At 42.7% G+C, this 14,133-nt stretch overlaps 1 protein-coding gene across 4 annotated transcripts in view; it reads left to right on the top strand.

The window, feature by feature from the left end:
* ACSL6 (acyl-CoA synthetase long chain family member 6) overlaps positions 1 to 14,133 on the top strand; it is a 318,324-nt gene that overhangs the window by 101,542 nt on the left and 202,649 nt on the right. The window contains exon 1 of one of the 4 annotated variants that reach the window (XM_073620689.1): positions 2,222 to 2,540. The exons of the other annotated variants lie outside the window; for them this stretch is intronic. The gene's annotated coding sequence lies outside the window, so the exon portion shown is untranslated. Of the gene's footprint in view, positions 1 to 2,221; positions 2,541 to 14,133 lie in introns of those variants that run through there. 4 annotated transcript variants of the gene reach the window in all.

Below are 14,133 nucleotides of genomic sequence, written 5' to 3'. Positions count from 1 at the left end.
GTGTTTGGGCAGATGAGAAGGGGGTTCAGTGATGGGACAGAAAAGCAGGGGCGTGGAGCAGTGGGGCAGATGTGAAAGGAGGTGTATTGATGGGACAGATGAGCAGGGGGTTACAGTGATGGGGCAGGAGAGCAGGGGGAACAGAGGTGGGGCAGAAGAGCAGGGGGGTACAGAGGTGAGACAGATGTGCAGGAGGTACATTGGTGGGGCAGATGAGAAAGCGTGTTACAGTGGTGGGGCAGATGAGCAGATGGGTTTAGTGTTAGGACAGATGAGAAGGTGATTCAGTAGTGAGACAGAAGAGCATGGGGATACGGCGGTGGAGCAGATGTGCAGGGAGGTACAGTGGTGGGGCAGCTGAGAAAAGAGGGTACATTGATAGGGCAGATGAGCAGGGGGATACAGTGGTGGCACAGAAGAGCAAGGGGGTACAGTGGTGGGGCAGATGTGCAGGAGGTACAGTGGTGGGAGGGATGAGAAGGGGGTTCAGCGGTGGGACAGAAAAGCAGGGGGGTACAGTGATGGGGCAGGTGAGCAGGGGGTTACAGTGGTGGGAAAGATGAGCAGGGGGGGTTCAGTGTTGGGCCAGATGAGAAGGGGATTACAGTGGTGGGAATGATAAGCAGGGGGAGTTCAGTGTTGGGGCAGAAGAGAAAGGAGGTACATTGGTGGGACAGATGAGCAGGGGGTTACAAAGGTGGGGCAGAGGAGCAGGGGGTACAGAGGTGGGGCAGATGTGCAGAGGGGTACAGAGGAGAATGGAGGTACATCGGTGGAACACATGAGTAGGGGGTTACAGTGGTGGGGCAGAAGAGCAGGAGGTACAGTGGTGGGAAAGATGTGCAGGAGGCACAGTGGTGGGACAGAAGAGCTGGGTGGTACAGTGGTGGGACAGATGAGCAGGGAGTTACAGTGGTGTGGCAGATGTACAGGGGCTTACATTGGTGGGGCAGATGTGCAGGGGGTTACAGTGGTGGGGCAGAAGAGCAGGGGGTTACAGTGGTGGGACAGATGAGCAGGGGGGTACAGTGGTAAAACAGATGAGCAGGGGGTTTCCGTGGTGGGGCAAATGAGCAGGGGGTTACAGTGGTGGGGCAGATGATCAGGGGGTTACAGTGGTGGGGCAGATATGCAAGGGGGTACAGTGGTGGGGCAGATGAGCAGGAGGGTACAGTGGTGGGGCAAATGTGCAGGGTAGTACAGTGGTAGGGCAGATGTGCAGGGGGTTACAGTGGTGGGGCAGATGTGCAGGGGGTTACAGTGGTGGGGCAGATGTGCAGGGGGGTACAGTGGTGGGACAGATGAGCAGGGGGGTACAGTGGTGGGGCAGATGAGCAGGGGGGTAAAGTGGTGGGGCAGATGAACAGGGGGTTACAGAGGTGGGGCAGATGAGCAGGGTAGTACAGTGGTGGGGCAGATGTGCAGAGGGGTGCAGTGGTGGGGCAAATGTGCAGAGGGGTACAGTGGTGGGGCAGATGAGCAGGGTAGTACAGTGGGGGGCAGATGTGCAGAGGGGTACAGTGGTGGGGCAGATGTGCAGAGGGGTACAGTGGTGGGGCAGATGAGCAGGGTAGTACAGTGGGGGGGGGCAGATGTGCAGAGGGGTACATTGGTGGGGCAGATGTGCAGAGGGGTACAGTGGTGGGGCAAATGTGCAGAGGGGTACAGTGGTGGGGCAGATGAGCAGGGGGGTACAGTGGTGGGGCAGATGAGCAGGGTGGTACAGTGGTGGGGCAGATGTGCAGAGGGGTACAATGGTGAAACAAATTTGCAGGGGGGGACAGTGATCCGAGGTGTGGAGTTGCTGGAATTGGGGCTCATCTGAGGTGTGAGAGTGCAGGATGTTAATTTCTCACTATTAAAGTAGTTTACAGCATTTACTAAAAAAATCCTTTTCGCGATTGAGAGTGTGAAGTTGACATTTTTTTGTTATAAAATCGGCACGCTAAATTTATTTCATTTTTGGCACATTGTGCTCAAAAGGTTGCCTACCCCTGCTTTAGTATATCATGGACTTTGTCTTGGCTTGCTTTAAGGTAAAAATGTCCTTGGAACCCAACGCTTAAATAAATCTCTGATCTAGATTGTTCAGACAGAATAAAGAGTTTGCTCTTTTGCTCGGGAGCCACAAGGCAGTGTAGGAGTTACCTTCCTGGATGCTTCTGCCGTCTCCCAGCAGCATAAGCCGACATTAGCCAAGCTTAACTCATTTGGGCAATTTACAGATGGAAAAGAGGAGGAGCTGACGAGGACTTGAGTGCAGAGCATCATGTGCGGGTTCCCTTTAAGTTTTTTCAGCAGGCGAGCTGACTGTGTCTGCAGAGACCTGCGGTGATCTCAAGCATGCATCTCTATGGAACAGGATAAGCTATTTGCAAGCTGCACAAAAAAGCATATTTATGACAATCTCATCTCCGCTCGTAGTTCACTACATGCAATTGCAACAGCCCTGACTGTGCAGGATGAGGCCGACTGTTACTTTATAATAACAGGCTGATGATTTCTTACACCAATCTGTGGTGAAAAATTTCACAACCAAGGTATGAGTGCTCTCCTTGTAGTAACGGATTTTAGTTCTATATATCTAAATGTATGTCCTGATAGTTGCAATTTGTAGCTCTTTTCTGGGTGAAACATATTTATTTTTTTAACATTTTACCATCAGTATAGATCTCCTTAAAGTTGTTATATATATTTACTAGTTTGTTATGGATTACTATGTTGTTTAGTGTGCAATGTGACTTCATTTTAAAGCAGGAGCAGACTATAAAGTAAAGATATATATATATATATATATATATATATATATATATATATATATATATATATATATATATACAGTGTGTGTGTATATATATATATATATATATATATTTATTATACAGTATCTCACAAAAGTGAGTACACCCCTCACATTTTTGTAAACATATTATTCTATCTTTTCATATGACAACACTGAAGAAATGACACTTTGTTACAAAAGTAAAGTAGGTTATGTAAAGTAGTGAGTGTACAGCTTGTGTAACAGTGTACATTTTCTGTCTCCTCAAAATAACTCAACACACGGCCATTAATGTCTAAACCGCTGGCAACAAAAGTGAGTACACCCCTAAGTGAAAATGTCCAAATTGGGCCCAATTAGCCATTTTCCCTCCCCGGTGTTATGTGACTCGTTAGTGTTACAAGGTCGCAGGTGTGAATGGGGAGCAGCTGTGTTAAATTTGCTGTTATTGCTCTCACTCTCTCATACTGGTCACTGGAAGTCCAACATGGCACCTCATGGCAGAGAACTCTCTGAGGATCTGAAAAAAAGATTCCACTCAGAACAGGCCTCACCATGGTCGACCAAAGAAGTTGAGTGCACGTACTCAGCGTCATATCCAGAGGTTGTCTTTGGGAAATAGACATATGAGTGCTGCCAGCATTGCTGCAGAAATTGAAAGAGTGGGGGGTCAGTCTGTCAGTGCTCAGACCATACGCCGCACACTGTATCAAATTGGTCTGCATGGCTGTCGTCCCAGAAGTAAGACTCTTCTAAAGATGATTTGCAAGAAAGCCCACAAACAGTTTGCTGAAAACAAGCAGACTAAGGACATGGATTACTGGAACCATGTCCTGTGATCTGATGAGACCAAGATAAACTTATTTGGTTCAGATGGTGTCAAGCATGTGTGGCGGCAACCAGGTGAGGAGTACAAAGACAAGTGTGTCTTGACTACAGTCAAGCATGGTGGTGAGAGTGTCATGGTCTGGGGCTGCATGAGTGCTGCTGGCACTGGGGAGCTACAGTTCATTGAGGGAACCATGAATGACAACATGTACTGTGACATACTGAAACAGAGCATGATACCTCCCTTCAGAGCAGAGCAGGATTCCAACATGATAACGACCCCAAACACACCACTGCCTTGCTAAGGAAGCAGAGAGTAAAGGTGATGGACTGGCCAAGCATGTCTTCAGACCTAAACCCTATGGGGCATCCTCAAAATGAAGGTGGAGGAGCGCAAGGTTTCTAACATTCAACAGCTCTGTGATGTCGTCATAGAAGCGTTGAAGTGCTGGAAAATAATAGTTGCCACACAAAATATTGACACTTTGGACCCAATCTGGACATTTTCACTTAGGGGTGTACTCACTTTTGTTGCGGTTTAGACATTAATGGCTGTGTGTTGAGTTATTTTGAGGGGACAGCAAATTTACACTGTTAAACAAGCTGTACATTGTAGCAAAGTATCATTTCTTCAGTGTTGTCACATGAAAAGATATAATAAAATATTTACAAAAATGTGAGGGGTGTACTTACTTTTGTGAGATACTGTGTGTGTGTATATATATATATATATGTATGTGTATATGTATGTATGTATGTGTGTGTGTATGTTTATATATATATATATATATATATATATATATATATCTACAGGCATACCCCACTTTTAAGTACGCAATGGGGTTTATTTACTAAAGCTGGAAAGTGCAAAATCAGGCTCACGTCTGTATAGAAACCAATGAGCTTCTAACCCCAGCTTGTTCAATTAAGCTTTGGTAATAAAACCTGGAAGCTCATTGGTTTCTATGCAGAAGTGAGCCTGATTTTGCCCTTTTTTAGCTTTAGTAATAAAACCCCATTGTGTACTTAAAAGTGGGGTATGCCTGTATATATATATATATATTATATATACCGTATTTATCGGCGTATAACACGCACCGGCGTATAACACGCACCCCAATTTAGGAGGGAATTTTAAGGAAAAAAAACTTTTAGGAGGGAAGTTAAAGGGAAAAAAACTTACATTTAAATGCCCATCATTGCAGCCTTCTCAGTGCAGCCTTGTCAGTGCAGCCTTCCCCAGTGCAGCCTTGTCAGTGCAGCCATGTCAGTGCAGCCTTGTCAGTGCAGCCATGTCAGTGCAGCCATGTAAGTGCAGCCTCGTCAGTGCAGCCTCCCCCAGTGCAGCCTCCCCCAGTGCAGCCTTCCCCAGTGCAGCCTTCCACAGTGCAGCCTTGCCCAGGGCAGCCTTCGATTCCCTGTCTTCAAAATCGCCGACCGCGATTTGAAAATGGCGCCGCCGGCCCCGAAATACACAGAGCCGGTCCTCGGCTCTTTCCGGCGGCTCTCATTCACTTTCGGCTCCACTCGTTGTCCCGAGCGGAGCTATCCGAACCTAGCCGAGTAGGTTCGGATAGCTCCGCTCGGGACTACGAGTGGAGCCGAAAATGAACGAGAGCCGCCGGAAAGAGCCAAGGACCGGCTCTGTGTATTTCGGCGCTGGCGGCGCCATTTTCAAATCGCGGTCGGCGATTTTTGAGTTGTGCAGCTCAGGGGATCGGCGTATAACACGCACCTGCGACTTTCCCCTGATTTTAAGGGGAAAAAAGTGCGTGTTATACGCCGATAAATACGGTATATATATATATATATATATATATATATATGTATATATATGTGTGTGTGTGTGTGTGTGTGTGTATGTGTATGTATATGTATATGTATATATATATATATATATATATATATATATATATATATATATAAAAAATTATATATATATATATATATATATATATATATATATATAGTAAATGTATTTGGTATCTCAGTATATCTGAAAGTACAAGACTGCTGGAGTTTTTACATAAATATTCTCGTATTCCATATTGTCCTCAAAGCTTACCCGCATTTACTGTGAAATGTGCTCAGTGAATGATACATGAGTAAAAAGTCATTATAAAGGTAGATGCTACTTTTGAAGTCTGTGTGAAGCCAAAACATTGTTTTATTGTTGGATAGATTTTGTGAAGGCTTGGAACCTCTATCAGGTTTTTAGTACTGTCTGTGTCCCTTCTGGAGGGATTTACTTACTTTTCCTGATGGCTATTGTCTCTGGTACAGAAAGTGATGGGAAATCCAACATTTCTGAGTTTTCACAGCAACAGGGAGATAAGGGGAAATCTTCCAATGGGTGAACATGTTTTGGTGGCAACTTTCTAACAGGGGACAACCCCAGGCTTTGGGGAGATCTCCTCTTACTTCCTGCTGTGCTCTGAAATAGGAAGTACTGTAATGAGAATTCTTCCTGATGGGACACAGACTGGAAAAATAAAGGTGGGGATCTTAAAGTGGTTGTAAAGCCACTTTGTTTGCTTACTAGAATCCCCAGTGTTAGATTATGTGCCCCAGTGTATGTTCTTTATAAAAAATATGTAGCTTTATACCTTATATCAGAGCGCTACTTGGCACTCACGTGGCTGCCCACCGCTCTCCTCCCCCAATCTGAGAACTACGGGAGGGGCTGGGAATCCCCTGTTGGTGTCAGCCTTGAGGAGAGGAGGAAAGCTGAGGGCGCTCTGAAATAAGGTATAAAGCGGCATATTTTTTTGTAAAGAACATACACTGGGCCACATAACGTAATCTAACACGTGGGATTTTAGTAAGCAAACAGTTATTTTAGCAGCAGGAGAGGAAGGGTGGGGACCAGATTGGCAGAGTTTAGTTGTCAGGAAGGGAGTGGGGGAGAGGGGGAGCTAGGAGAGACAGAGGGATGATGGAGGCACGTAAACTGACCACAGTATCATGGATCATCTGCCATGATAAATGTGGTCAGTTTACAGAGGGGAGGGCAGCACCAGGCAGGATCAACTGAATATTTTAGATGATCCAAGGGACAAATTACACAGCAGTCTTTTACTGGCTTCCTAGATCCAACGTTTTTACAGCTTGCTATGGCTCATACACACGATCCGAATATTGTACGACAGATCGTACGACTTTTTTCGCTTTATTTAAAGAAAAAATAGCTAAGGGGGTACCACATCCATATATAGACTGTTTAAAGAGTATAGGACAATTTGAGCAGACTTTAACGGTACCAAAAAAGGTAGCACCGTCCAGTCAGCGGTAATACACTACTTACTGGGCAGAAGAATCCCCTGAGTCACTACACCAGGATAAGGGTTAATAACCAGTATGCCGTGTTTTATCAATCTGGCTAGTTATTCAACTAAATCCTATATAAAAGTATAACAAACATAAAATTAATGGTATGTCAGATGTAACATATTCTATCTAACCATAGGGATCATTGAATAAAGTAACAAGCAAAATCAAATACCTTCATGGTCTACAGGTAGGAGAAAGTGGTGAAGTGGCTTATTGGGACCATAGATCTCTTCCACAGACCAAACAGTGAATAGTCTGAGATAAAAAGTCATATTGTCAGAACGTTAACCACCAATCAGCTGAATGAAAGTTAGAATAGCTGTTCAGATTATGAACAACATTCAAATGCAGACTTACCAATAAACCAGTGTGAGGATTAACATCAGTTACTATGCGATTGCACAGCGCAGATATAATCAACATTTACTGCAGAGACAGTATCAGCAAAAATCATCTGACACACCATTCATTTTATGTTTATACTTTGCTGAAGAACCAAAACACAGCTTCAGCTCAGTCTCCCCTATAGGACAAACCCCACTGACACGTTTCACCCAGATAGGGCTTAGTCGACCAAGCCCAATCCAGGTGATATTCAGCAAGATGTGCTTTGTAGGAGGGCCGACACCTGGTAGAAGTTGTGGAATCTGACGGGATAAACACACAAAGGCATTCAAGCAGAGCTTATAGCATTATATTGAAGCATCTACCCCCAAGCAAGGTTCATTCTGGTAGTAAGGAATTACATCTATCTTTATTTGAGCTTAAGGCATAGTCTTTGCCCACTGACTAATCATTCTGGCCTGCATGGCTTTTTCAAGAGTTTTAGTTAAAGTGATTTTAAAGCCAATTTTTTTAAAATTAATATAATGAACACTCCACTGCTCTTTGCAATACTATTGCGCAGAATATCCCTGAACCTCCACTTCTGCAGTCCCCATCTTGGCTCCTTCTCCTCTGTGTCTGTCTGAGCAAGTGCTCCATTGAGCGTTCCACCCCCCCCACTCTCTGCTCACAGGATTTAACTGACAGCAGGAGCCAATTAAAATTAAAATATTCCAACATTCTATTAACAGAAGACGATTGTTAGATTGTCTATAGGGAACAGCCCCTATGGAACCGACTGTATTTTGATCCCTCTATGGCTATCTTTAGTTTTTCCAAGGGTATATGTACTTTGAAAAGTGAATATTCACTTAACTTAGTGAAGGTAAGGTAAAGCAGTGTTCCCTTTAATCATCCAGTCATATGCATTATTTGGTATTTAAGGTGAACCAAGATTTACTTATTCGATTTGCAAACCAAAGTGAACATTTTGCCAAATTAATTGCTTCTACTGTACTTTGTGTGATGAGATTACTTACAGTGATGATACCTTATATATGTATATCCCTGCTATCAGTGTGGGTTGACTACTCTATTAAGCTGGCCATACACTAATTTTGTCCAATTTCTTTTAATTGGCTGAAGTTCACACTGTGGGTGGCCCTGCCGACACAACCCAGCTTGTCTTTGAATTGAGAAATGGAAGGAGCTGGGCATAAAAAAAAGTCATCGAACAATTACTGCAGCCAATCAGCTGCAGTCACTGTTTGGGTATTCTGACAGCTGCAGGTGTGGACTGGCAGAATACAATAGTTGGCTGCAGGAGATTCCTCAATCCATAGCTGCTTAGTGTGGATAAAGGAAACTATGGCTGAACGAGTGAAATCTTTATGTGTATAGCCAGCTTAACTCAGAGTAGATCATGTTCACTTTGCAGAGTGAATTTTTAATTTTCTAAGTAAATGAGGTTAAGTGAAAATGTACTTTACAATAAATACGCAATCATGTCCAAGGGAGAGTAGCCTCCCTGGCGGTTTTCCCGAGTGTGGTTCGGGATTAAAATTCAGGACCATTAGCGGTAACCCCGAGCCACACTCGGGATTACATTACAGGATCCTGGTGTGGCTTTACTTACCTTGTCCCCGGGATCCTGCGATGTCCCCCGCTGTGTCTGCGGGCTCCGTCCTCCTCCGAAGCCTCTCCGTGCCAGGCTCCGTTCCCTGCAAGCGGCGCGACACACGGGGGCGGAGCCTGGCGGCAAATTCAAAATATTCAAAAATACCCGGGATATCTAATAGACTCTTGTTTGGACAGATTTAAGTGTGTTATTGTTAAGAATTACAGACCTACAATATAAAACGCCAAATTTCCATGCAAAATAATTGTACCGCTTTCAGCACCTAAAATCCTAAATAATCATACCGTCAGGGAGGTTAAAGAAACAACATATACGATGACTGAATAATTAATGTAAGCAGAGTTTCACCTCATTCACTAAGTTAAAATATAACTAAAGGTTCCAGCAAACATGGATGAAAATTGAATTATCTCTCCATCCCACAAAACCGATTAGTCACCTAATGTGGCTGCAGACCAAAGATAGACCAACTATAATGTGCCCTACACTATCCTTTTCTTTGAGCGTATGGGATAGATTAATGAAACTGTATGGATGTAAATCCCTTCATGCTCCCTTGGCCAGCAACCCTGATTTCATCCTGGGTTTCAACCTCCAAGTGTTTGCCTGGTGGATGAACAAAGGCCTGATACGTATTGCTGATATGTGTGATCACAAGAGTATCATATCAAAACTAATTCTACAAAAACAATATCAACTTCCTAACTTGGAAATTTTTCACTACTCTCAGTACATTTTTTGACGACTTTACAGCATACAAACCACCTCCAAATGTTGCAGTCACTGCTCAATGTTTAATTAGACAGAGCCACGTGGGAAATCTAAAACACAGGCCGGAGAAAAGACTATAAACAGGAGATACTTTCATTTTCATTCACACAAACATAAAGCTCGTAGTGTGGAGTTCCTTCACAAACCTTGTCTTTCCCATATACCCACTGCCATCACAACATGCAATGTTTTATCATTTTGAAAACACGTTTTTAATCACCTCGGCTCCGGAAGGTTTTACCCCCTTCATGACCAGGGCAGCTTTTGCTATTCAGCAATGTGCATCTTTAAACTGGAAATTGTCATTCAACACTGTACCCAAATGAAATTTATACCACTTTTTTCACACAAATAGAGCTTTCTTTTGGTGGTATTTGATTACCACTGGGTTTTTATTTTTTATTATGTAATCTAAAAAAGACCACACATTTTGAAAAAAATTATATTTTCTATTGTCTAAAACCTATCCTAAGAAAAAAATTAAAAAATCGAATTTCTTGATACGTTTAGGCTAAAATGTATTCTGCTACATGTCTTTGGTAAAAAAAAAAATCCCAATAAGTGTATATTAATTGTTTGTGTGAAAGTTATGGTGTCTACAAACTATGGTATATACTGTATATTTCAGAATTGATCAATCCTGATGTACTGACTGCCTATCTCAATTCTTGAAACCCCTAAAATGCCAGGACAGTACAAATATCCCAAAAATTACCCCTTTTTGTAAAGTATACAGTCTGAGGTATTTAGTAAGAGGCATGGTGAGTTTTTTTTTTTCATTTGTATTTTTTTGGAAAATTAAGAGATTAAAACAAAATAGTTTTTTTCACAGTTTTTTTTTTACAGACTGTCATTAGTGCAGTACAGCACCATCATATGACTGGTGTGGCAGTGATCAGGGACACTGACTGGTGACAGTTAGGTAAAAAAAAGACTAAAAAAAGTATTTTTGTTTTTTTTTTATTCAACTTTTAAATTATTTTTTTTTATTAATTACTTTTTTCTTGTTTTTTTTTTTCTTGTTTTTTTAACATACTTTCATCGGAGTAGTTCATTGTCACCATAGTAACACTGTACTATCCTGGGGAGGTGATCAGGGATTTTTTTTACACTTTGATTGCTGATACAATAAAGATCATTGTACCAGCAATGCTTTGAACTGTCATGAATGAGATTAATTCATGACAGCTGTGATTACTAGTGATCTGTGATTGGCTACAGCAAATTACATGGTACAGGGTGCTTGGTCCAGGTATCATGTGATAGCAGTTGGCCAATCACAGATCATTAGTATTGGAAGCAAAGCTGTTATGCACCCCCTTAGCCTGAACAGGCATAGTGACATACATGTACGTGATCGTGCCTGCATGTGTTGCCCCGCTGCAGTATATATACTGTAGCAGGTTAGCAAGTGGTTAAATAGGAATCTTTGGTAAAGCTAAGAAATGGATAATGCAATAATTAATTGGAACTAAGTAAACACTAAAAGAGTATATACTAAAATTTCCTTTTTTTTTTTTTTTTGGATAGAGTGGGGAAAGATTGGGACTCCTGTCAGGTTTAACAGCATTCAGAGGTTCCATTGAAGAGATTACTTCACTTCCTGTCTGATAAAAGGGTTGTCTCAGGACAGGAACCAAAGAGAGAAGTAAAATGCTTTTCTTTAAAGCGGGGGTCCACCCACACCACAAAAAAAAAAAAAATATTAAAAGCCAGCAGCTACAAATACTGCAGCTGCTGACTTTTAATACATGGCCACTTACCTGTCCCAGGGTCCAGCGATGTCAGCAGGCGACGGCGAGAACCCGCTTGGTTCTCGGCAGCTGCTGCCACCATCCTAGGTGAGGGAGTCAGGAAGTGAAGCGTTGCGGCTTCACTTCCCGGTTCCCTACTGCGCATGCGCGAGTCGCGCTGCGCGTCCCAAGTGGTCCCCGCTCTCTCCTGGGAGCTGTGTGTTCCCAGCAGACAGCGCGGTGGGGACGGGAAGAGGCGTAGACTCCCATGGGAGTCTATGCCGGAAGTGGGTACAAATACCTGTCTTAGACAGGTATCTGCACCCCCCTCCCCCTGAAAGGTGCCAAATGTGACACCGGAGGGGGGGAGGGTTCCGAAAAGCGGAAGTTCCATTTTTGTGTGGAACTCCGCTTTAAGAGAATGCTAGAACCAGTGTCAGCTTTTTTATTGTCTGTTTCACTAATTTTTCTTCACTTCCTGTCTTGTAAAATGTTCAGAGAACAGAAAAGGAAATTATAGAGGCCTCCTTCCCCCAGATTGAACTACAGTGTATACCGGGGGAGGGCTGTGTTTATCTGCACGATGTATAGATGTTCTGTGTATCCCTATGCAGGCAGTCCCATTGATGTTGGTTGGGACACAGTGGCTGCACAGACAGCTGCTGTTTCCAAGTTGGCATCCGTGTGGGTGCAGTTAAACACAGCCCTTGCACAGTCATACACTCTACTTTCCCCTGTGTGAACAAGGCCTAAATCCTGACAAGCATTTCAATCTTTCCCCATTCTATCCAAAACTAAAAAATATGTTGGTATAGATACAGTTTTAAAATGTATGATTGATTTGTTTTGTCTAAATATTGTACGCAGTGAACATCCTGCCATTTAACTTGTATATATACGGTATCACTTATAAATAATTTATGTGCAGATGGTGTGCAGTGACACGTGCCATTTCTGCTTTATTATATTTATAGTCTTCAAGTATATTTTCTAGTAGTGGTGCCACAGTGATCATCAACTTTCACAGGGATCTACAGGTATGGCACATACATACCTACAGGGTTCAAGCTGGACCAATGTATATATGTAAAAATTGTCATACCTAAACTTTAGCTTTACCTAATTTATGTATTTATATTGATTACAACCAGTGCATACATATACTGTATCTCCAAACCTAATAAATACTTTTTGAACCACCTTAAGCCACGACCCTGGCTATGGTCATAATGTTATTTATACCATAATAAAGAGTAGTGATGATGTGCTAACTGCAGGAACCAAAAGCAGGCCAACAAAAGTCACCTTTTCTCAATAACAGTCAGAAGAATGAAAGTTAGTTGCTGTTTAGATGCTACAGGTTATTGCACATCTTTATTCTATATGGTTTCCTGAGGTCTGCAATATGTTGGCTACAGGGTGGCTCCAATTGTATTTAAAATGGGAGCAACCTTTTTGCACATAACACGCAGTCTTCATTACCACCTGTAAAGTGAACCTGCACTCAAAAAGTGAAGAATATTTTTTATATTATATGGAACATCCAGAAATATTCCTAATCAGCACTTTGAAAAAAAGTGTCTTTTGTTTTTCTAATTCCTCCTGAAACATAGCAGTGTGTTCCCTTGTGTGTGAGGGTGCCTAGGCACTCCTCTGCCTACAGCTTCATAACTGTAATACCTGCAGGGTGAAATTATCTAAGAGCCCTTTCACACTGGGATGGGGGGGGGCGGCGGTAAAACGCTGCTATTATTAGCGGCGTTTTACCGTCGGTATGCAGCCACTAGCGGGGCGGTTTTACCCCCTGCTAGCAGCCGAGAAAGGGTTAAAACCACCGCAAAGCCAGCGGTATAGCTGCGCCGTCCCATTGATTTCAATGGGCAGGAGCGGTGAAGGAGCGGTATACACTCCGCTCCTTCACCGCTCCGAAGATGCTGCTAGCAGGACTTTTTTTACCGTCCTGCCAGCGCATCGCTCCAGTGTGAAAACCCTTGGGGGCTTTCACACTGGAATGAAAGCAGCGGCACTTTCGGGTCGGTTTGCAGGCGCTATTATTAGCGCAATAGCGCCTGCAAACCGCCCCAGTGTGAAAGGGCTCTAAGGTCCTGCTGCCTCTGACTGTTAGTTTCAAAGGATTCGGAGTGAGACTTGTTAATGTTGCTACTGTGATGCTCACTGTTCTCCTTGCTGGAGCGAAGTCTACTGGAAGCATCTTTCTGCTTCTGCATTATTAATTATGTGCACCTGTCCAGCTATTTCTTGAATATTTTCACACACTGGAACAAAATATTGTGCTGGGTTTATTCAAAACCATGAGGAAACTATTTGCATCAGCTTTTTGAGTGCTGTTGACTAAACTTATTTTTGTCTGACTCATTAGACTTTTCATGTTTTCAACTTTGTTGTTTTAAGTAAAGCCAATTCATTTTTTTTCAGTTTATAGACCATAGTGTTTTAACCTCCCTGGCGGTATGATTATTTTAGATTTTAGGTGCTGAAAGCGGTACAATTATTTTGCACAGAAATTTGGCATTTTATATTATAGGCCTGTAATTCTTAGGAATAATTCACTTAAATCTGTCCAAACAAGAGTCTAGTAGACATCCCGGGTATGATAAAGTTTGAAAAACAAAATCATAAATTATAATATAATAAATAACTATAAATAATTATACCAAATGATAATATAATAATAATAAAAATTATTCAATAATGTAATCAAATCA

This window comes from Aquarana catesbeiana, linkage group LG03 (genome assembly GCF_042186555.1).
Source record: "Aquarana catesbeiana isolate 2022-GZ linkage group LG03, ASM4218655v1, whole genome shotgun sequence".
NCBI classification, from domain to species: Eukaryota; Metazoa; Chordata; class Amphibia; order Anura; family Ranidae; genus Aquarana; species Aquarana catesbeiana.
The sequence above is the reverse complement of the archived record's forward strand: the minus strand, read 5'-3'. Positions and strand labels throughout refer to the sequence as shown.